Source organism: Sceloporus undulatus, chromosome 4, assembly GCF_019175285.1.
Source record: "Sceloporus undulatus isolate JIND9_A2432 ecotype Alabama chromosome 4, SceUnd_v1.1, whole genome shotgun sequence".
Taxonomy (NCBI): Eukaryota; Metazoa; Chordata; class Lepidosauria; order Squamata; family Phrynosomatidae; genus Sceloporus; species Sceloporus undulatus.
In genome coordinates this window covers 15,492,201-15,516,349 of record NC_056525.1, presented here as the reverse complement: position 1 = coordinate 15,516,349, position 24,149 = coordinate 15,492,201, and the positions used below count along the sequence as shown (strand labels likewise).

The 24,149-nt window shown below is 41.4% G+C and overlaps 1 non-coding gene across 1 annotated transcript; it reads left to right on the top strand.

Moving 5' to 3' along the window:
• The first annotated feature begins 1,163 nt into the window (after nt 1-1,163).
• On the top strand, nt 1,164-1,225 carry LOC121930220. The gene has a single exon (XR_006103870.1). It is a non-coding gene; the product is annotated as a U7 small nuclear RNA (small nuclear RNA).
• Nucleotides 1,226-24,149: the final 22,924 nt, after the last annotated feature.

Genomic DNA, 24,149 nt, shown 5'->3' with positions numbered 1-24,149 from the left:
GGCTTGGGCCCAGGATACCTGAAGGACCGCCTCTCCCCGTATATTCCGTCCCGCACCCTCAGAACATCTGGGCAGCAACTACTAAAGGTGCCGAGGGCTAGACTCTCTTCCGTCACCAGACGGACCTTTTCCATCGCTGCTCCGGCCCTTTGGAACACGCTGCCCGTTGAGCTCCGCTCGATTACCTCCCTGGCCCAATTTAAGAAGGACTTGAAAACCTTCTTATTTCAGCAAGCATTTCCCCCATAAAAATTCCTAAGGGCCTCCCTCCTCTTCCGTGGCCATGAGGATGGGCTAATGGGGTTTTAGCTGTTTTTATTCTATTGTATAATTGCATGATGTGGTTTGTTGTTTTTAATCTACTGTATGTTTATGAATATGTGTGTAAACCGCCCTGATCTGGGGAAGGCGCGGTATATAAATAAAACTTTTATTATTTATTTATTATTATCTGTTGGGGATGCTTTGATTTGGATTTCCTGCATGGCAGGGGGTTGGACTTGATGGCCCTTGCGGTCTCTCCAACTCTATGATTCTATGAACTACTTACAAAAGCAAATTGTTGCTAAACCATTCTATTGATTCATCAATTACTTTTATGTACAAAAAACAAAACAAAAAAATGTGTCCCCTGTCCTCCTCTTCCTCCTCCTTCTCCCGGATCCCTTCATTCGTCTTTTTGCAGTGCGGTTGCAGCCCAAGCCAAGCTTCCCATGAGGGTTTAAAAGGGTGAAAGTCGCCGCCACCTCTTGCCCCGGTGCTTCCCTGGTTTGGTGTCCTCAACTGTGGTTGCCTTTGTTCGGGGGGGGGGGGGATTGTGGAGGTCAGCTTTCAAACTTGCCGCCTCTCTACACACTCCCTGCACTGGTGCTGAGCCACTGCTACTTGCTTTGGTCGTGCTGGGGAGGAGTCTGCCATGATGATTGCCACACGAATGTTGCAAATGGGGATGACAATTGTGCCAAAATAAAGTGGTTTCACTGTCAGTAAGGAAAAGATCTGCCTTTATAATGGAAACGGGGGGCCTTCTGAACTCGATTACTGACACGGAGTGGAGCTGAATCGGGAATCGGACTATACTCTAAGTGGGAATGAACCCTAGGACTGGAAAGGGCAGCACTGAAAGAACCAGACAAGATCCCGGAATGGAAACATATACAAAAGAGTGATTTCAGCTTTTTTTGTATTTGTCCAGATGGCTTTCTGCGCTAAGCGGAGAGCCGCCAATATGGGGGTTGTGGTTGGGTTCGGACTGTATATTTTAATCTTGTAAGCTGCCCCAATTGCATTTTGTAGAGAGGGGGGATATAAATAAATGTTATTATTGTTATTATTACAAATGAACAAATGAGGAAGTAGACTACCTCTTTGAAAGCTTACGCTACAATTTCTTTCACAGTTCATAGAATCATAGAATCATAGAATCATAGAGTTGGAAGAGACCACTAGGGCCATCCAGTCCAACCCCCTGTCATGCAGGAAATCCAAATCAAAGCATCCCTGACAGATGGCCATCCAGCCTCTGTTTAAAGACCTCCAAGGAAGGAGACTCTATCACCCTCCGGGGGAGTGCATTCCACTGTCGAACAGCCCTTACTGTCAGGAAGTTCCTCCTAATGTTCAGGTAGAATCTCTTTTCCTGTAGCTTGCATCCATTGTTCCGGGTCCTGTTCTCTGGAGCAGCAGAAAACAAGCTTGCTCCCTCTTCAATATGACATCCCTTCAAATATTTAAACAGGGCGATCATATCACCTCTTAACCTTCTTTTCTGTTAGTCTCAAAGGTGCTACAAGTTCCCTTGTATATTAAACATAAAATAATTTTGTGTTTAAACTGTGTCCCATCTCCAAGATATTGCATAATGTTTCTGTATGCAAATACAGGTGTTCCAAAATCCAGGTGAGCATGAAGAGGCAACAGCTTTTCAATACCTTCTCTTTAGTCTTTATGCCCACTGCCGGTCAGCATCAGGAGAGTGGGCCAAGCCAGATAAGAATCGTGGGACTATAGCTTTTTGGGATCCTCCCCAGCTACCTAGACACATGTGACTTTAGGAGAATGGGAAGGAAGCCAGGCAAGAATAAGTGAGTCCATAGCCTTCCAGGATCTTCTCTTGACTCACTAGCCACCTGCCACCTTTGTCTGGTATACTTTAAGGTGCCACTATGCTTTTGTTCTTTCATCGTTTAAAAATTCTGTTAAGGTAAAAAGCATCAGATAAGGTAATCTATAGCTCATGAAAGCTTATGTGAATCAAATCATCCTATTCTTCAAGGTGTTTCAAGACTCTTTGCCATTTTATTTTCTTGTTCAATACCTTTTAAAGGTAAAAGTTATGTTGAGAGGCACAAAAGTTTGGGATACAGACCGCCCCTTTCCCCAACGGATCGGGGCCTGATCTGCCACAGCGGCAGCCCCGGAGGCCCCGATCCACTGCTTTTCCAGGCCTTGGGGAAGCAACAAAATGCCGCTTCCCCGCGGCCTGGAAAGGGGTGTCCTTGGGATTTCCTGCCCCAAGGACACCCCGACAGCAGTGAGGAAAGAGAGAAAGGGGTCACTTGGCCCCTTTCTCTTTTGTATCGCTGGCGCAGCCATGTAAAGGCTGCACCAGTGATATGCGGCGCAAAAGGAGCTCCGTTTCGGAGCTCCTTCCGGTGCTGCTGAAAGGGTGCCACAGGCGCCCTGCAGTGGTGCCAGGACGTAATGGCCGCATCGCGCCGTTTGGATGCAATGCGGTCATTACGTCAAAATGGCAGTGCCCATGTAGACAGGGTGCCACCATTTTGACATCCTGGTGACATACTAGGGTTGCGGGGTGTATATATGCAACACCCCGAGGCAACCCTAGTACGTCGCCAGCACGTGCAATCAGGCCCATCTGGACAGGGCCTACCTCATGTTTTCTGAGAGCTTGGGAAGAAACAATCCTATTTTTTTACTTGAACTTTTGCAATTTTTCTCAACCAGTACCACTATTACAAAGATGTGACAGACCAATATGATCTGGCTTTTATGCGTACAGATTCATCGTGTAAGATGATATTATTCTCATCATGATATTGTGTTTTTTTTAAAAAAAATACTCCTTAAGAAACAGAAACTAGATAGGGAACAAACAATGAAGAGCGAGGTTGACACTGAGAAATACCTACAGAAGCGCCTTCCTCAGAATTCATTAGAAGTGTTTTGTAAAAAGAGTTTATTTAAAAGACTTTAGTTTATTTGACCTTTGTTTCATGACAGCTGATGTTTTCAAATTAACAAAGACCTGGTCATGTCATCTCTAGAACTGTTGTTATTGTTATTCACAATGTGGTATTTCTAACCATTGCATGGGGATTAAAGGCTGCATTCATAGTAAACACTTCTGAACAAATTAGCATCTTTGCAGTATACAAAAACTATTCAGCCAAGGCCACTTGAATCTATATATTCTGAGAAGATGACCATCCCCATTCAACTGAGATATAAACTTAAGTGAAAGCATGAAACTTTCTCCAAGCATAATGTATATTTAAACCAGGGTGTGTGTATGAAAGAGAGAGAGAGAAATATTGAAGTCAAAACAGAACACATTTGTTCCAACACCAGTGCTTTGTTACCTAGATATTAAAATCAGACAATGGGGAAAAACCTGGCCCTACTGCCAGGTAGTGGTGATGTTTTATTCTGTCATTTTACATGCATGAGGCAAAACAATTTTGCAAGACAGAACAATGGAGACCTCAGCAGGGGCTGAAGGCTCCTTTTTGTCCAAAATTTCCCTTGATATTTCCCAGTTCTCAAACACCAGTGATCAAGGAATTTCACTGGCTGTCAACAAGTTTTGAGTCTGAACTCAAGGTACTAAAGATAATAATAAAATAATAATAAAATGTATTTATCTTTCCCCGCCTCTCCCGGTGGATCGAAGCAGGGTTACAGACTAAAAAAGCACAAAGTGTTTACATAAAAATTCAATTAAAAGCAGCTAAAAATAATAAAATATACAACATCATACAGTAACAATAGCATCAACAAACAAGGCAGGGATCATACACAGATAGGACAAGTCATTCATATCAGGGGGTTGTTGAAAATGCTCTTTGTGAAGTAGCAACATACTTAGAGGTTGCTATCTCCAATAGGTTCTTACCCGATGTTCTAAGAGTGTGGGGCGGATTATATAGGGAGATGCGGTTCTGTAACTAACTTGGGCCCAAGCCATGTAGGGCTTTATAGGTAATAACCAACACCTTGTACTGTGCCCAGAAGCAGATAGGGAGCCAGTGAAGGTCTTTTAAGATAGGTGTATTATGGTCAAACCTTGATGAACCGGTGACCAATCTGGCTGCCATATTTTACACTAACTGAATCTTCCGAACTGATGATCAAAAAGGTTTGGGAACTCACCTCCCTGCCTCCCAGAAGCACCTCCCTACCCAAGAATTGAGATCTCTTGGAGCCAGGGTTGCCATATTTCAGTCCATCATATCTGGGCATCTAATGTGCATATTAGGCAAATTATTATCATTATGCATATTATTAATTTGTATTCTTATTATATAAATTCAACACTTCAAGCACTTTTCCTATCACTATGTTCCAAACTCAATACTAATGCCAAGCTAAGAGCTCTCTCTTTCTTCTAGTAGTTTATTGCACAGGAAATCCACGCCGGCATAGACACAGGTTGTAATAGTCTGGAATGGATCTTATTGCATGGCCAGGAGGCCAGGCAGTAGGTAGCCCATATCTGACTCAGGTTTCTCCAGTAGCTTTTCAAGAATGGGAAAATCCCATTCATTAAAAGCTGCCAGAGAAGCCCGAGTTGGATATGGGCTGCCTACTGCCTGGGCTCCCAGCCATGTGATAAGATCCGTACCCAGAACCCTCTACTTAACCCAACAATGGCCTGCTGTGACACTTTTAACAACTACTTTTCAGACAAAATCAGATAAGAGCCCATTTGGATGCCAATGTTGAAGCAAAACCGACTACTGAGGTGTCCAGTAAACCCGTTTATGAGATTAAACTGGATCAGTTTGAGCTTGTGAGTACTGATGACATGGACAAGATCCTTGGAAAGGTAAAAAAGACAACATGCCCTCTTGATCCCTGCCCATCATGGCTGGCCTTCCAGGGGGGTGAGGCATTGATGGCACTTCTTAGACGTATCATCAATGCTTCCCTTGGGAAGGGTCATATACCATCCACTTTGAAAGAAGCGATCATTAGACCGCTCTTGAAAAAACCCTCCCTGGACCCCCTGGAGATGAAAAATTATAGACCTGTTTCTCATCTGCCATTTCTGAGCAAGGTAATCGAGAGGGCAGTTGCTCTTCAGCTCCAAGCCGTCTTGGATGAAGCCGATTTTCTTCATCCATTTCAAACGAGCTTCAGGACCGGGTATGGGGTGGAGACTGCCATGGTTGCTTTAACTGATGACCTTCATCTAGCCATCGACAGAGGAAGCGTGACCCTGTTGTGTTGCTGGACCTCTCAGTGGCATTTGATACAGTAGATCACGATATCCTTCTGGAACACCTGAGAGAGTTAGGAATTGGAGGCACTGCTTTGCAGTGGTTCCGCTCCTTCCTCTCAGGCAAGTTCCAGAGGGTGATGCTCGGGGACAGTCGCTCTTCAAAAACAGCTTAATTGTGGTGTCCCTCAAGGCACCATCCTGTCCCCGATGCTATTTAACATCTATATGAAGCCGCTGGGAGAAATTATCTGTGGATATGGGGCCGGATGTTATCAATATGCTGATGACACCTATCACCCATCCATGTCCCGGTCATCAGCGACAATGACAGATGGAATCTCTCCCCTCAACCAGTGTCTTCAGGCAGCAATGGATTGGATGAGGGAAAACAAGCTCAAGTTGAATCCAGACAAAACGGAGTACAGTCTGCCCTTCTTATACACGGATTTTTTATACATGGATTCAAGCATACACAGTTTGAAAATGTTCAAAAAAAGTATAAATTTCAAATATCAAACCTTGATTTTCCATTTTTATAAGGGACACCATACTGCTATGTCATTATATTTAATGGGACTTAAGCATACATGGATTTTCTTATACACGGGGGATACTGTAACCAAACCCCAGCGTATAACAAGGGTCCACTGTACTTACGGTAGGGGCCCCCAAACCAGGGATTGGGCTGCAACCTCCAGTCCTAGAGGGGCTCATGCTCCCCTCAAAGGACTGTGTTCGCAGTCTGGGGGTGCTTCTTGACCCGTCGCTTCAGATGAGGAATCAGGTGAATGCGATGATCAAGAGCGCCTGCTATCAGCTTCGGCTGATACGCCAGCTGCGCCCTTTCCTGGAACAGGGTGACCTTGAAACTGTAGTACATGCCCTGGTAACCTGAAGACTTGATTTTTGCAATGCGCTCTACATGGGGCTACCCTTGTACCTAGTCTGGAAACTCCAGTTGGTACAGGATATGGCAGCCAGGTTGGTCAGAGGAACAGCAAGGAGTGACCATATAACACCAATATTGAAGTCACTCCACTGGCTGCCTATCAGTTTCCAGGCACAGTACAAGGTGTTGGTTATCATCTTTAAAGCCCTACATGGCTTGGGCCCAACCTATCTAAGGGATTGCCTGCTTCCATACTATCTGCCCAGTACACTCAGATCCTCTGGGAGGAATTTATTACAGCCCTTAAAGACCAGGTTGACAGCAACCTCCCAGAGGACATTCTCTGCAGCCGCTCCCAACTTATGGAATGGCCTGTCGGACAAGATCCCTCAAACTACCAATCTAAAGAGCTTTAAAAAGGCCATTAAGATGGATCTCTTTCGGCAAGCCTTCCCGGAATAAAATGCTCAGCCACAAATAAGACTTCCCATCCAGTGAACTTTGCCCATGATGATTTTTATTTAGGCCTGTTACAGACTGCCAAAATAAAGCTGCTTCGGGTCTCTTTGGAGGTATGCTATTTAAATGATGCATGGGTCCCAAGAGTCTGGAGGTTGCGCCAAAGCCACACTCCATTCCTAAGCACTGGAGTGCAGCTTTGGTGCAGCTTCCGGATTCTTGGGACCCATGCATCATTTAAACAGCATACCTCCAAAGAGACCCGAAGCAGCTTTATTTTGGCAGTCTGTAACAGGCCATTGTTTAATCTTGTTTTAAGGGGGGGCATTATGTATATATGGATGTATTTTAACCTGTTGTATGCCGCTTTGATTGCCTGGCAAAAAGTGGGATACAAATAAAAAAAATTATTGTTATTTATTAGATGGTAACAACCTGCTCCTGTCCCAGTGCAGATTTCCTGTGTAATAATCTCCTTAGTCCCTTCAATCCAAGATTCTCCAGGACAAATAGCAACCCTACCTGGATGAGCCCTCCTTTGTGTCCCTCCAGCAGGAGCACCGCTTACATTAATAAATAATAATAATAATAAAAATTTTATTTATACCCCGCCCTTCCAACGATCAGGGCGGCTTACAGAACAATAAAAACACACACAATCCATACAAAAAAAATTAAAACCATACAAATACATCAATACATCAAGAAAATAACAGGAAACAAAGCCCCATAGCCCAACCTCTTGGCCACGGAAGAGGAGGGAGGCCCACAGGATATTTAATCGGGGAATGCCTGTTGAAACAGGAAGGTTTTTAAGTCCTTCCTGAATTGGGCCAGGGTGGTAGATGAGCGGAGCTCAATGGGCAGCGTATTCCAAAGGGCTGGGGCAGCCGTGGAAAATGTCCTCCGCGTGGTGGAGGTTAACCTAGCCCCAGGCACCTTCAGTAATTGCTGCCCAGATGTTCTGAGGGTGCGAGGCGGAATATAGAGGATTGCTTTTTCTACTATGTCAACCTGGTTGTGGAATGACCTCTCCTGTTTAGCACCAATGAGTCAGGGTCCAAGGCATGGGCAGCCCAGGGCTAGAGCCATGGATGGTGAGCTTTAGAGAATCTAATGAGCCAAAAGCAGAAGGTAAGCCTAGAAACAGCCCAAGTATAAATACAGCAAGACGAAGTTCCAAGAGTCAAATGGGCCAAAGGCAAGAGGCCAGGTCTAAACACAGCAAGGCAAAGTAGCAGAGGTCCAAGGGACTAGAGGCAGAGTTAAGAAGCAGACCAGGTCTAAATGTAGCAAAGCTAACATGGCAAAATGCAAACAAAGCAGCAACAGACAGTTCTGTAGCCATGCTGCTGTGCCAAGGGTGGAGAGGCCAATGCACCCCTTAAAATGGCTGTAGCTGTAGCTGCTCCACCTGCCAGGCTTGATAGCTCTGATCCCTCCAGGACTCTGGCAGCTCAGGCCTGGTCCTGCGAAGACTTTGGCAACAGGACCCCAGCAGCCAGAGGTCCCATCCTGCAATGAATTAAAAAGATGGACCCTTACACAATATTGTTTTCATCTATATACCAAGATAAAACATGTTGTATTTTTTTGTTTGTTTTTAATAAAGCCTTTAATGACTAATGATTTTATCCAAATTTTTATTTATATCCTGCCTCTCTGTCTGAGACAACCAGGGCGGTTTACAAATTAAAACTGTACAATCCCATATCCCAGTATCCCCCTCTAAAATAACAATTAAACAATTTACAGTTTAAAACAGACCTTCAAATAATGGGTTCCAATTTTTGTGGCCGGTATCTAGTCAGGGAAGGCCTGCTGGAAGAGATCCATCTTAACAGCATTTTAAAAGTTGTTTAAGCTGGTAATATGATGGATCTCTTCTGGCAGGTCATTCCATAATCTGGAGGCATTACTTTAAATGCAACAATCTCAAATTCATTTCAATTGTTTCAATTGAGTTCTTGTATGCTGCCCAGAGATCTTGTGGTATAGGGCAAGATATAAATATTTTACATAAATATCTAAAAGAAATTGCCTCTTGATGCACTATGAACATAAAGGAGAAAAGCATTGGCCTGCGAACTGAATGAAATATAAAAAATATAAAGAATGAAGCAGCCCAGTTGAGCTCAAAATCAGTTAATTTGCTGACTTTATACAGTCAAGTTGCTCCATTTCGTGGTGCCTTTGAAAAATCTATAAAACAAATTATTTTCAAAACTTGCTTGGCGATTTTTAATTCATTGTACCATCATTAATCATGATGGAGTGAGGAAATATATCTACAGGTACTACACACACAGATCCCTCTCACACTATGCCATTGTAGTAGCAACTCCACTTTGGCTGCTATCCATCCTATAAAATACCAGTATTTGTAGTTTAGGCAAAATGTATTTATTTTTAATCATTCTTTGCTAGAGAGCTCTTAATATCTCACCACAGGGTGTGTTGTTGTTTTGGCAAGATTTATTCAGAAGAGGCACGCCATAAGTCAGAAATGACTTTAAGGCACACAATAGCAGCACCACCACCAAGTCTTATACTCATTTAATTCTGAGTGTAAGCCCCATTGAACAAGGTAAAGCCATCATTTGAGCAGATAGACAAAGTTTGTTCAGGTTCAGTGTCTCATTCCAGGCAAATCTTGGTCTGAGGATACAAAGAAGGCATTTTTCACCTCTTCTGACAACATTCCATGACTCCTTTGGAAGGATTACCTCACACTTTGAACACTTTGGCCTCAAAGGCAGGGAAAGACATCATCCCATAACATGAAGCTTTCTGCCTGACCGGATTTGATAGAGCTATCAACATAAATTGAAAGATGAAGAAAGTTCACTGGCTGATAGGATTCAGCTTGTCCAGCAGAGAGGCAAAGATGACAGCTGAAAGATTCATGCTTTAGTACAGAAGGCACATTTTCAGCAAGAGGAAACTGCTGACATCTCAGCAAGTGAAGAGAGGAAAGGTGTTGGTGTCATGGTGCTGATGTAGCTCTCCCCTTCCTTAATATAATGGCTGCATTTCTCTTGGCCCCACAGGAAAATAAAAGGATAACAATGTTAGGACAATACAACAAATCCAAAATCCACAAAAGGGTGATAACTTTATTGGCCAACCAAAATGCAGAAAATACATCATTCAAGCTTTCAAAGTTTCACTGGCACCTTCATCAGGCAAAGATGTTTAAAATCATGGGGGGGGGGGGGGTGATATTGTTATGAGTCTCAGCCTACTTATTTTGTCTCAGATGTCACCCTGTTGTCAGTTAATATGATAGTGTGGGACCTCAGTGCAGGCAGAGAATATTCCCTTTCACAATCATGTGATGACTAGGGACAAAGGGCAATAAAATACATGTAATAATATCTCAACTCCATTAGCAGAACAGAAAACCCCATCAGAAAATTAAATTCCCTTTAAATCCAGCTACACTGTCTAGTGAAGTTAGCTGCTTCTTTCTTAAGCAAACAACATTTAATTTCTCAAGAAGTCTGGAAAAACCTTTAGGTGCTATATAGGTAAAACTTGCCAACTGTACTCCAGTGAAAGAGTTTTACCTTTGTTGGAGGCAGAAAACTTCAAAGAGTTAAGCGTGTATGTATCTGTACATGCAGGTACACATTTGGGTGCTTAGCTCTTTTTCTTGAGCCATCGAGAGAAGTAGATAAGAAATATCATCCTCATCCACATCTTTTTGTTTGTTATACAGTAGATCCTTCCCAGTCATGGGGGTTCCAGACTCCCCCAATCAATGGATGGGGAAAATGCCGATGTTCAATCCCCGTATTAGTACACATTTATTTATTTATTGGATTTATATCTTGCGTTTCTCCCAGAACTGGATTCAATGAGGCTTGCAATAATTTAATTAATAATATGGGGTGGTGATGATGATGATGTTTGAATATTATTATTCAATTATTAGTTGAATAATATGAGGTGTGGTAAGCCATGGAAGCTCCAATACACAGATAACTATCCTCCTGATGAAGCAGTCCTGCTATAATTATGTTCTATTCATTTATTTATTGCTGGACATTACCTCAAGGGGGGGGGGGGGGGGGGGTGATAAACAAATGCCAGAAAGGGCAGAAAGGGAGGGAGGGAGATATTGCATGTAGGAGGCCCTGGGTATTTGTCCCATTTCCCACTCCATAGGTAAGCTTAATGAATGGAGAAAAGCTTGGAACAGTGGCCATTGGCAGTGATTCCATTCTTGGTTTTAATCTGACATATATAGGAGCTATCCAGGTTAGTAAGGGCCCAGTCAGACCAAAATAAAGCTGCTTAGGCTCACTTTGGAGGTATGCTGTTTAAATGACACATGCATCTTAGGAGGCCAGAAGCTGCACCAAAGCTGCACTCCAATTCTTATGACTGGAGCATGGCTTTGGCACAGGATCTGGCCTCTTAGGACGCATGAATCATTTAAACAGCATACCTCCAAAGTGACCCAAAGCAGCTTTATTTTGGCCTGTCTGTATGGGGCCTGTAATATCGAAAATAGGCTTAGTGCCTTGAACCTTTCTGTTAACATTCAGAATAAAATCCAGAATGGATTTACCATCTCACTGACATAGAAGACACTGTCCACCACTAGAGCTAGTTCCTATCTGCTTCCTCTGCATTGGAAGGTGTGAGCCTTGTGAAACTGTGATGAGAGCTCCTTCATTCATTCATTCATTCATTGGACCACCATGCCCAGAATTCTTCAGCCAACCATGATCAATGGTCACATTGGCAGTAGGATTCTGGAAGTTATAGCCCTGTCTAAAGCAGTAATTTTCCCAATGCTCTGGTTTATGATTTAGGGACTATTAGGAGTCACAGCATTGGTTCAAACTTCTACAGCCTATTTAAAATCAAAATGCTTATTTTCTTAATTTAGGAAAACAACACCAAGAAAAAATATATAAAACAGAATATTAATATAATGATTGGCATATAGGTAGCAACAGTAACCTAACACACTTATTTACTCCCTCCAATCCTTTGTTGACAAACCTGGAGCCAAAGTGAGTTCGTGGCAAAACTTGAAGTGGGGAACTGACATGCTCAGGGAAACTTGAAAGTTTGCTGAAAGGTAAAAATTCATTTTACAAAAACTGAAAGGAGCACCCACTCCTCAATCTCACTCCCAATCCCAGACCAATGAAAACTGAAATTTCTCTCTGTTTTCCAGTTGCCATTAAATACTTGGTTCCAATTTGTGAACGTAGAAAAATTGACTACTATGTGGGGAGGGAAACAGAAGAGGGATATTTGGTAGTGGTGGTTCCCTGGCTGAAAATGAGTTTTTCAGCACTCAAACAGCTGAGAAAGACAAGAGAGAGGTCAGAATATTGTGTGGTTTTTGCCCAGTACTCATGTATCCTGAATAATAATAATAATAATAATAATAATAATAATAATAATAATAATAATAATAATAATAATAAATTGTTTATTTATTAACCATTTTTCCCAAGATCAAAGCGGTGTACAAGTGTCAGTAAAGACAGTCAGTAAAAACAGTACCACAATTCGCATATTAAAAATACACATTAAAACGAATTAAATCCAAAAGCATAGTTAAAAACATACAGTAATAATGTTAAAATCATGAATATCAATACGTCAGAGTCAATAGGGGAAAGATAATCTTAGAAGGAATTGGGAGGGTAGGCTTGTAGGAAGAGGTGGGTTTTTAATGCCTTTTTAAAGGCTTCTACTGTTCCACTAAGGCGTATCCCTTCAGGTAAGGCATTCCACCGAGAAGGCGCTACTGCTGTAAAAGCCCTTTGTTGCGTAGTCGTCAGTCTCACCTTAGGGTGATTGAGTAACAGTTTTCCTGTAGTCCTGAGAGTGCGGGGAGGATTATGCAGGGAGAGGCATTCCCTCAAGTAACCCGGGCCCAAGCCATTTAGGGCTTTAAAGGTGATAACCAACACTTTGTACTGGAACCGGAAACAAATTGGCAGTCAGTGTAAAGATTTTAAAACAGGTATTATATGGTCGGACCTTGCTGTCCCCGTGATTAACCTGGCTGCTGCATTTTGAATCAATTGAAGTTTCCGAACCTGATACAAAGGTAGCCCCATGTAGAGCGCATTGCAGAAATCCAAACGAGAGGTTACCAGTGCATGTACTACCTTTTCTAGGTCCCCTCGGTCCAGACAGGGACGTAATTGGCGTATCAGCCGAAGCTGATACCAAGCACTCCGGGCCATCGCATCTACTTGAGATGATAAACGTAGGGATGGATCCAGGAGTACTCCCAAACTACGCACTTTGTCCTTTAGGGGAAGTTTAATCCCGTCAAGGACAGGATGGCAAATTTCCCTGCCCGGGCTAGGGGAACCTATCATGAGTACCTCTGTTTTCTCTGGATTCAATCTGAGTTTGTTTTTCCTCATCCAGCCCATTACTGCCTCCAGGCAGGCGTCAAGAGGAGAGATGCCATCCTTAGTCACTGTATCAGTCGGAGACATGGAGAGATAGATTTGGGTGTCATCAGCGTACTGATAACACCATGCTCCATGGCTCCGGATGATCTCTCCCAGCGGCTTCATGTAAATGTTAAATAGCATGGGGGACAGAATGGCGCCCTGAGGGACGTCCGATGTAAGATCTCTGTTACAAGAGCAGCTGTCCCCCAGCCTCACCATGTGGAACCTTCCTGAGAGATAGAACTGGAACCACTGGAGCACAGTGCTCAATTCTCTCAGGCGTTCCAGAAGGATACCATGGTCAATGGTATTGAAGGCCGCTGAGATGTCCAAGAGCACCAACAGAGTTATATCTCCTCTGTCGGTTGCCAGACGGAGGTCATCGACTAAGGCGACCATGGCAGTCTCAACTCCGTAGCCCGCTCTGAAGCCAGTTTGAAATGGATCAAGATAATCGGTTTCATCCAAGACCGGCTGGAGCTGAAAAATGTGTCAAGAAATTATTCTGTGCAGCATCCTATTTCTGTCTCTCTCAAGAATGCATACAATCACTTTTGGAGAAAAACAGAAGTAAGAAATATACAAGCAATTACTGGAAAGAGATCAGGCAATAAAAAAAATGTTGAACTGAATGTGGATGCTGAGTGTGTCACTGAGTCAAATTTTGGATAATTAATGCTATTCCATCCATCCATCCATCCATCCCTGGACCAGTGCTTGGATGTTGTAATGAACTTTATGAGTGTCAATAATCTGAAGCTGAATCCCAATAATATGGAGGCTTTTCTGATAAAAAGAAATGGATTCCAGGCACTTAACTACATTTGAAGGTGGAAGTGAGATAATAAAGCCCTTTCTATTGGATTGTTTGTGACCAGTTACCACTGTGAGCTGCCTTGACTAGAGAAGGAAAGAATATTCAAAATTACTTATTCCTATTTTGAAAAACAGATTTCCCAACAGTTGAGAACCTGAGTTGGGAAGAATAATAAACTATCAAGAATTTTGCAAAGAAAAGCATGCATATTCATCCTCTTGCTTTTGGGATACAAAAAAGGTTTCCTGTGCAGGAAACTCTCAAGACTCCAGGATGTTCAAATTTGGGGAGAATATTTCAGAAGAATATTTATGTGGGTTTTTTTTCTCTACAGTGGGGGAAAATATTTTAACAATTCATTCTCATATGCAAGGATGAAATAGTCAAAGAATACATCTCTAGATTCGATTGATATCCAGCCAACATGGGTATAACAGAAAATAGTGAAATCTCCTCTAGCCGTTCAGCCAGGGTCATCTGCCATTTGATTCTTCATACAATGTCCATTCCATACTCTCGTTATGCATCAGCTTGGCAGAAACCTGTTTCCCCCCCTTATTTTCCCACTACTTCTCAGTTTCTTTTTCTCTCCATTTTACCTCTTACCTCTTAGAAAGCAAGCCATTATTTTAAAGCTGTACATTTCCTTGAGTGCTTTGGCAGAACCAGAAAAAAAAGATGGGATATAAATAGAATGCACAAACAAGCAAGCAAACTATTGGAAATACTTTCTAAGTAGGCCCATATTCCAAATGCACAAGATGCTAGTGTGTCTACTCACCTTTGAAAATGATGCAGCCTTCAGTTGAAAATATTAAAACACTTTTTCACGGACTTCGGCAGCTGTACATCAGACTTTCAACTTTTCCCAAGAGGATCTGGAAAAGAAAAATTCCCTGTAACAAGCATCGCAATTCTACTTTGCTTATCTTCAGGCATTTTGCCTTTATTTACTGAAAGACCTTCCATACCTTTTTCTCCCCTTGCCCCTCTAAACCTTTCCTTCTTCATTGCCTTGTTGCCTCCCCTAACAAAAAATTGCACAGGTATTTCAGCTTTTCATCCACAGTTAAGTGCCTTTGATCTCTTGCTCTGTAAAGGTTATTTATTTGCTGCTGTCTCAGCTAAGTCTATGCTCGGGGGGGGGGGGGGATATTGAGAGAGAGAGAGAAAGAGTTAAACAGCAATAGCACAATGCCTTACAGTATGCAACCATTTATTTTTCTGAATTGTCTTTGCATTGCATGGCATTTTGACTGAACTTTACCATGTGCATCTGGCATGTTCTGGGAGGATGGAACAGTTTGTCCAAAATATGTTTTGTTTTTGGTTTTATTTAAGATCTTGCATTTTATTAATAATAATCAAATTCTTTCAGTATTAATCATCAATTAAAATTGAATTTCTTAAGCAAGAGTCCCTCATTAACATGTGCCCTAATTACTTGTGATTTTCTTTGACCATCTGCACAATCTGTCTTTAGTGTAGAATCTTCCATACCAGTTTATGGTCCAGTTCCATTTTCTAGTTTACTTAGACATTATATGTAACATGTGGTTTGACCTTCACATCTGTTCTCAGACTTACACATTTCTTTAACCTTCAGTCTCCCTTCATGTGCTCTGTGGTCCACAAATGTTTAGGCCAAATAAAGTATGTTCCTTTTAAAGGGGCTATAAGACTCCTGGCCCCACTGTGTTGCAACTGGTTGTTTCACAATTATATAATGTTCTATTACATCTGAACTAGCACCTTTAACTGGACCAGAAAATGTATTGGAAGGGAATGCAGTTGTCATATTGGTGTAATATGATCAGACAAGTACACGTACGAAAACACCCTGACCACTGCATTTTGTACCCGTTAGAGTTTACATACATCCTTCAAGGGCAACCCCCTACAGTAAATTACAGTAATTTAATCTGAAGGTGACCTAGGCATGTGACACTGTAGCCAGGTTTGTCTTTTTCAGTTAGGGGCATACTTGACACATCAACCAAAGCCAAGAGCAATACTGGACTCAGGAGCAACCTCAAATTGTGAACCAGATCCTAGGACATGAAGTGCTGTCACAGAATCATAGAATCATGGACCTGGAAGAGCCCTCAAGGGCCATCCAATCCAACCTCCTGCCATACAGGAATAAACATTCAAAGCACACACATACACACACCCCATCAGATGGCCATCCAGTCTGTTTAAAAACCTTCAAAAAAGGAGACTCCACCACACTCCAAGAGAGTGTGTTCCACTGTTGAGCAGCGCTTACTATCAGGAAGTTCCTCATAATGTTTACGTCAAATCTCTTTTCCTGTAGTTTGCATCCATTGTTCTGTGTTCCAGTCTCTGGAGCAGCAGAAAACAAGCTTGCTCCATCCTCAGTATGACATATCTTCAGTTATTTAGACATGGCTATCATGTCATGTCTTAAACTTCTCTTCTACAAGCTTCTAGCCAATTCCCCAAGTCGCTTCTCATAGGGCATGGTTTCTAGACCTGCCCAGAACAGGTTGTTCCATCCGTCCCAGATGAAACAATGATCAGTACTGTAACTTTGTGTTTCCAGATCAAGCTTCCTTTTGTTATTCCATAGGCATTTTCTCACTGGACCCTATCCACAGTTCAGAATTCCCCCAATCTTGATATTGTGCATTTAAAAAGAAAACTGAGGCCTGGTACAGATGAGAAGAAAGGGACAGCCAGAGGCCATCCCTTTCTTCTCCAGATCGTTGCCGCAACAACCACATGGTTCCAGCAACTATCTGCTGCCAAAAGGAGCTCTGAAATGTAGCTCTTTCCCGCAATGCTGCCAAGGCACCATTTGCACCCTGGGGCATTGTGGTGATGTGTCTTGTGAGCTGCGCTGTTTGGACATGTCGCACAAGACATGTCATTAGTATGCGAGCTGTCTAAACATGCGCACACCAAAATGGCTGCGCCCATACATACTAGAGCTTGAGAGCATGCTGTTGCTACACATTCCCAAGCCCTAGTATTGGTGCAGCCATGCTGCTTTTGGCCCGTCTATACCGGGCCAGAGTTTGGTTTGGAGCATCAGTTATTAGGGTTCACTCCCCAAACTTTGGATTACCTCACCCAGCAGCATTAGATATTAAATGATAAATATATTAGAGCCTTTAGGAAATGCATAGAATATGAACATGAGACACTAGCCAAAGGACTAGCAATAACCTCTAGAACCACTTCTGAGAATCTTCAAATAGGACCAGTACACTGCAGCTGTTGCCTGGTGCCGTATTAGCCTAGCATCCAAAAACATAACCAATGGTATTGAATACTGAAGAAAGGTCCTACAGGACCAACACAGATGCATATAAACTGACCCTTCTACATTTCATTTTGGCCATACTTTCCACATTAGCCCACTTGCATACACATGCAGGTACACACAGAGAGATAAAACAGAAATATGAGAAGCCACCTCTTCTCATAGTTGTCCACATTTTTTCCCTACCTTTCTCTTGGTGTGTAGCCCTGCTCTATAGACACCAAGTCTGACTGTACATCCTACAAGCCTCTTTTGCCCACCAGATTACCCATTCCCCATCCCCAAGTCTCTATTTGTTGCAAAATCTTCTCTCTACAGCTTTTCTCATCCTTCAGGTTATCATTCAGCCTTCCCTGCCTCTGCCTCATCTCACTATTCTGCATCCATCCACGGCATTATGATCCCAACCACAAACAATTTTTTATTTTTAACTTGTTGGCGGCTGCGGCTGCTACTGCTGCTGCAGGAGAAACTATTCTTTTTTCCTGTGACAAGGACCCTCTGCTGGCAGGAAAAGAAAAGACATCTAGAAGGACAGCTTGTTGCTTTGGTGCCAAATCACTGTGGCTATTTTAGTATTAAAGCTTGAGCTTTGAATTTTTCCATCGTTTCTAAGTTTCTTGCACATGCTTAAATGCTCAGTTTTCTAAATAATGAACAAAATTAGTTTTGTAGCTCTCTAGTAATAAGTGTTATGATAACATATTTATACAGATGTTCCCCATGTCTTATCACTAGCACAAACTACACAATAGGCAATAGTGGAGAAGTGACAGACTCCAGGCAAGAGGATTATCCTTTAATATTTTCTCCTCTTTAGGAAGGTATGAAACCTTGATTTATCCTGACACACGAGGGATAAAAGCTGAGCACTAAAATGTAATGGAGTAAGTTCTACTTGGAATGATCCAGACTTTCAGTGTCAGCTGCATGCTACCCACTATATAGTCACCATCAGATGTCAACAGTATCCTGTAGAGTATCAAAGCCTTATTCATTCTTGTGTGAGAGAATAAAGAACCAAAAAACTTGCAACTCATTTTCAGATAAGAAAGATTTTTTTTCAGTCTTGTGGGAGATTATGAACATGTGAGAACATTTTTTATAACATACATTGCATTAAAAGTTCAAATGGTATAAATCTGGCCTACTCAAAGTGGAGTCATACTGGCCCATCCATTGAGGAAAATGCTTAGCTAGCTTGGATGTAAACTCTAAAACTGTATTGCTGCATGGACTTTAAAATTTAGAAACACTGGATTGATAGCTGGCATCGTCTTGATCAATCAGCCAGTATTTCTGTGCTTGCTATAGGTTTTCGTGTGTACTCTGCTTCACAAAGGAAAAACGTTGTACATCTGCATGATTGTGCAAATTATATAAACCTTAAAAGGAATCATTGTCTCGTTTTTGTGCTACAAATGGAACTCTTGCAAAGGCCGACGATTTTCCTTAAGTGAGACATTTGCAAACATTCTGCACATCCCTGGTATTATGTGGGGTTTCTGATTAGCACATGAAAGAAAGAGCTGAGCAGGACTTCTACACAACTTCTGAAACATCCTGAGAGAGCTTTGAAGAAGATGAGCTGATGAGCTAATGACCTTTTTGACTATTGAGTCTGGTGACTAGGGTGTGGAACAAATGGGCAAAATAAAGCAGTTTCCAACCACTTTGAAGGCAGAGTGTTTAGATGACACATGCCTCCAAAGCTGTTGAAACCAGGTTGAAGCCACACTCTGGGGTTAAAAACCAGAGCAAACAGAACCTGGGATAGTTCAGTTTAGCATGGAAGTTGCATGTCCTCATGCCTGCATATAAATTCCCCAACACAAGTGTAGGATAACAGCAAAACAAAGAAATGAAAGTGCAACAACAGCAATGGATGTAATTACAATGCACACAAACTAGGCAGTCCAACAAGGGGCATGGGGTGAAGGAGAGTGAAGGGGGGCATGTAGGAGGGAACTCCATAATTGTGCTGTGCCATGTGGTCAAGCCATGAGCATTCAATGTAAGATTGTAGAAGTAGACTTGTGTACATTGTCATTGCTCATGCACAAGAATAAGCATGTAGGTTGCACATAAACATTTATGGAGGTACATGGAAGTGCATTCACAATGGCACTGTGTACATAACTTCACTTCTACAATGTATGGGATGTATGCATGCATGCATTTGGTTGTGCCTTTGGTTGCATATGTGGGCATCTGTTCAGTTGCACAACATTGCTCTTCAACAAAAGGGTTGTATGTCACAATTGACATACATGTGAGATTTACACTGTTCACATCTCACATAGTATCTCAGCCTTTGCCTTGCTTTGTGGTATAATTTTGGTAAATGAAACAAAATGAAACGGGGAAAGGAAAACAATTGGAGATGGGCCACACAATTTTAGTGCATAAAACAGTTTATTATTTCAGCCCCCCTATTCTCCTAATTTTAACCTGTTTCCCCCATTATGAATATTTTACCTAGGAAATAAGAAGGGAAGTGACCATAGAATTCCTCCGGGTTGCTTCAGCTGTGAGCTTACTGCATTGGCAGGGGGTTGCACTTGATGGTCCTAGTGATCCCTTCAGACTCTGATATTTTATGATTCTATGACAGTCTAGGCAAAATTCTATGATTCTATGATTTTGTAGACATTATGTTATATCATAGAACCAACATGGTATAGTGGTTTGTGCGTTAAACTATGACTCTTGGAAACCAGGATTTGAATCACAGCTCAACAGTAGAAATCTACTAGATGGCACTGGGCAAACTTTGCTAAGAAAAACTCATGCTGGTTTCACCATCTGAAATGACTAGAAGGAATACAACAACAACAACAACAACAACAACTGCATCATATTGTAAGAAAGTGGCTTCTTTGAAAAGAAATATCAGTCCATGGCCAGCGAACACCATGAAGAGATGCTTCCTTCATACCCACCAGCAAGCCTTGAGCTAGAAATTTTTACCACAATATGACTCCCTTCCCACACCTCCAAATGGACAAGATGTTTTCAACAGTCAGAAAAGGGACATTCAAAATTTAGATGTGGGTGACTAGAGCTTAAGCAGTTTTGGCTAGAGATACCCAAATCCTACTGGCCATATTGGCTGGAGGAGTCTGTAAGCTGAAGCAGTAGCAACTAGTAGGTTTCATGTCAGCGAAGTTGTTAAGTCATTCTAGGTTTTAGACCTAATTTAAAGGAGCTATTCAATATAATGTGTGGACTGCAGGAAGAGGGGTTTGTTCCTTGAATAGCTTCTTTAAAGTTAATCTGACAGTAACCTTACTGTCCTACCAATATGGAAGCCATCAGCTATCACTGTGGTGTGTTTATGTGTGTTGTTTGCCTTCAAGTCACTTCTGACCTATGGTGACTCTAAGGTGAACTTATCACAGGGTTTCTTAGCAAGTTTCTTCAGAGGGGATTTGCCATTACCATCCTCTAAGGATGAAAGGATGTGGTTTGCCCAAGGTCACCCAGTGAGTTTTCATGGCCAGACAGGGATTTGAACTCTGGTCTTCCAGAATCCTAGTCAAACACTCAAACCATTACACCAAACTATAGTCCAAAACAACAACAACCACCCACTTTTGAAGGCTGGAAATGACGGAGATGCTTCTCAAAACAGTCCTGATTCTCTGATATTTCTGTAATAAAAAAAAATTTTCATTAAAGAAGCATTACACTTGAACACTTTAATCATTTTCCCTGTGCTTTGATGTGAGCTATTTATGTGAGGTACTTTTGTAAAGAAAAGAGAAATAATTTTTTTAATAAGAACCAAAGAACATCCTAAATAAATGCTTTTATCGACCAGCACACAGTACAAAGATATATGATAACACTTTAGACCTAAAGAATTAGCAGATGAATAATACGTATATCTTTCTCTTGGCTTCAGTTATCTAATGATTAGCTGGGAAAATTTCCTATGAGTGATTTGCCATGCAAGCAAGAGCATCCAAATTACTTAAACTAATAAGAATATTATTGCTAGACTCTATTATTTAAACATTTTTGGTTACTGCTAGCAAGATGTATACATTCAATACAAAAAGTCTCAGATGCTTTGCACGCTATATTATTAGTCTCTCTTGATAAAAACTTCTTTGCTTTTCTCCCATCTCAAGGGAACTTAATTTAAATATGAATGCACAGGGGAGAAAACAGTTGCAGAAACTGAAATTAATAATGCCCATTTCTAAAAGGGAGAGAGAAAGAAGGAGAAAAGAGAAAGAAAATGAGAAAACAAAATTAAACAGATTTTTTTCCCCTTGAAGCAGTCAGGGGGAAAAGAGAAAATAATTAGTAGAATCTATTTTAGAACCTTGCAATGAACAAAATGGCATCTATCTGGTATTGCAGACCTCTTAAGGAATGAAACAAGATTGTGGACATGATTCAGCTCTAGTCAAGTGTGCTCAAGCCCCATGGTATACTTTCTGGATATAGTATCAATGGATGAGAGACAGTAGGACTTTAAAATACTTTTTAAAAAATCAATCCATCATCATCTTTCTTATTTGTTTATTTATAGTCCAACTTTTTCCTAGGACTGCTACCCAAGGAGTCTTACAAAAAATTTAACAGATGCAACTAACAGCTGTCATTAATAAAATATACCAAAAAGTTAAAATATATTTAAAGAATCAATATCATTAAAATAGCCATTCTGGTTGTCTCGGACAGAGACGCAGAATATAAATAAAACTTATTTTATTATTTACTTAAAATATATAGATACTTTAATTATATTTTAGGAATATACATTAAAATGCAAAAGAAGAAAAACAGTGCAACACAATTATTAGCAGACCTTTCCCAATAAGCTGTTAGTTCCTCAAAGACCCTTGAGAAAAAATAGTCCACTTCTCACCTGCATGATATCATGGAGGGAACCAGTCTTCCCTCTCTATGAAGGAAATTCAAGTGGGAGCATATGCCAAGAAGTCTTTCTTCTCTCCTTCCCACCTCCAGATGTCTCTGTCAAGACTGCGGAATGGAGATCAAGTCCTCCTCTGAAAATCTCAATACCTAGCAGGTTCATATGGGAATAAACATTCCTTCAGATAGCTGGACCTGAGCTGTATAGGGCTTTATAGTTCATAAACCAGCATTTTGAATTGTCCCCAGAAACATACTGCTACTCAGTGGTGCTATTGCAACAAGGGAGTTTTATGTTCCCTGGCATGTGATCTCTGGTTACAAATATCTCCACAGACAACTCCTCACAGGGACCTTCTGCCATCACTGAAGATTTCATCACCACAAATAGCATCTCAATTTCAGTGAGAGAAATGGCACCCAGGGAGCACTTGCCTTATTTCCCTGCAGAACTGCTCTCCATCTGGGTTGCCATTAATATGATCCCCTTGAAAAGAAGATCCACTCTACCTTCATACCATATTCCTTATCAGAATTATACTGTTTCTCTGGTCATGGAAACAGCACTGGCATTAGAGAAATGGTACTGACACAAAGTCTGTTGCCACTGGAAGGATATAGTTCCCAATGGATGACAGGGAAGCCAATGTACATCCTTCCCCAAACTTACACAGCCCTATGCACTCTTGACATTAACATCTCCACAACACCTCAAATATTCACTGTTTTTATATTCCTTGAGTCCTAAGAATATCACCTCTACTTTAGGTATGACAGATTGATTGCAATCCTCATTCCTCATGTCTCCTTCTCTTGTTGTGCCTTTACATCTCTGCATTTGAAAGACATAGAACTTATTAGATGAAGTCCTGATAAATGAAAATTAGTGATCAGTATTAATGAGGCTACTGCATATGAAAATTCAAAAATGACAGCATATCCTTTGGTCTAATTAGCACATACCTTTTGTGCCATTATAGATAAGAGAACGTCAGTGTTTTCCCTCTAATGCATATGAAGCTTATAAACTGGGGAGGGAGGGGGTGGGCAATTTCAATTAACAGGTATTGAAAGCTAACAAATGAGTTCTTTTGCTTAGAAGTGAGTTTGTTTCCTTCTTTGAAGAAGGAATAAATTGCAACAAAAAAGTAAGCAATTTTAATGCAATTAATACTTTCTTTTGTTTTCCAAAACGAAAGGCTAAAAAAAAAAAAAATTACATGGCTGAAGCCCCAAATCTGTGTGATGCAGAGAATTCACAATGTGCTCCTTCCATTCCCTAATATTTTCATTTGGGTTCTAACCTAACTGCTTAAAAAGACAATCTTAAAGACTGGCTGAGGAGACAGAGATTCCATAGTAAACAGACTGTCCTTTTGTAAGATTTACGAGACTTTCCTAGCCAAGGAAGAAGTTGCGGTGGAGTTTCTGTTCCCTTCCCTTATTTGTTTCATCCTGTTTAAAAGCTGTTTTGGATACCATTCTGGTGAAAGATAAAATAATCAATCAATCAGTTGCTTCTTCCCATTGACACTAATTCCATTGATAACAATCAGAGTAGAAATAAATATGTTGGTTCCAGGCTCATGTGCAGCCCCCCCCCCCCCCCCCCCCCCCCCTTTATCGAGCAAATTATTGGCCTTTGCATCTACCAATTAGGGATATAAATAATATTTGAAAATGTTATTTAAAATGTTGAAAAACATGTTTCTTGAATGTCAGGAAGCCCTGAAGAGGAGAATCTTGGACTGGGGAGAATCTTAGGACTTTTCGGTGGTATTTTTTGAACAGAACACAGTATTTTCTGTGCAGAAGATAATATTTGTGTGCAGGAAATGTTTGTTGTGTGGGAAATGCTGATTTCTACAGAAAAATACCACATGCATATTTTGCACAGAATA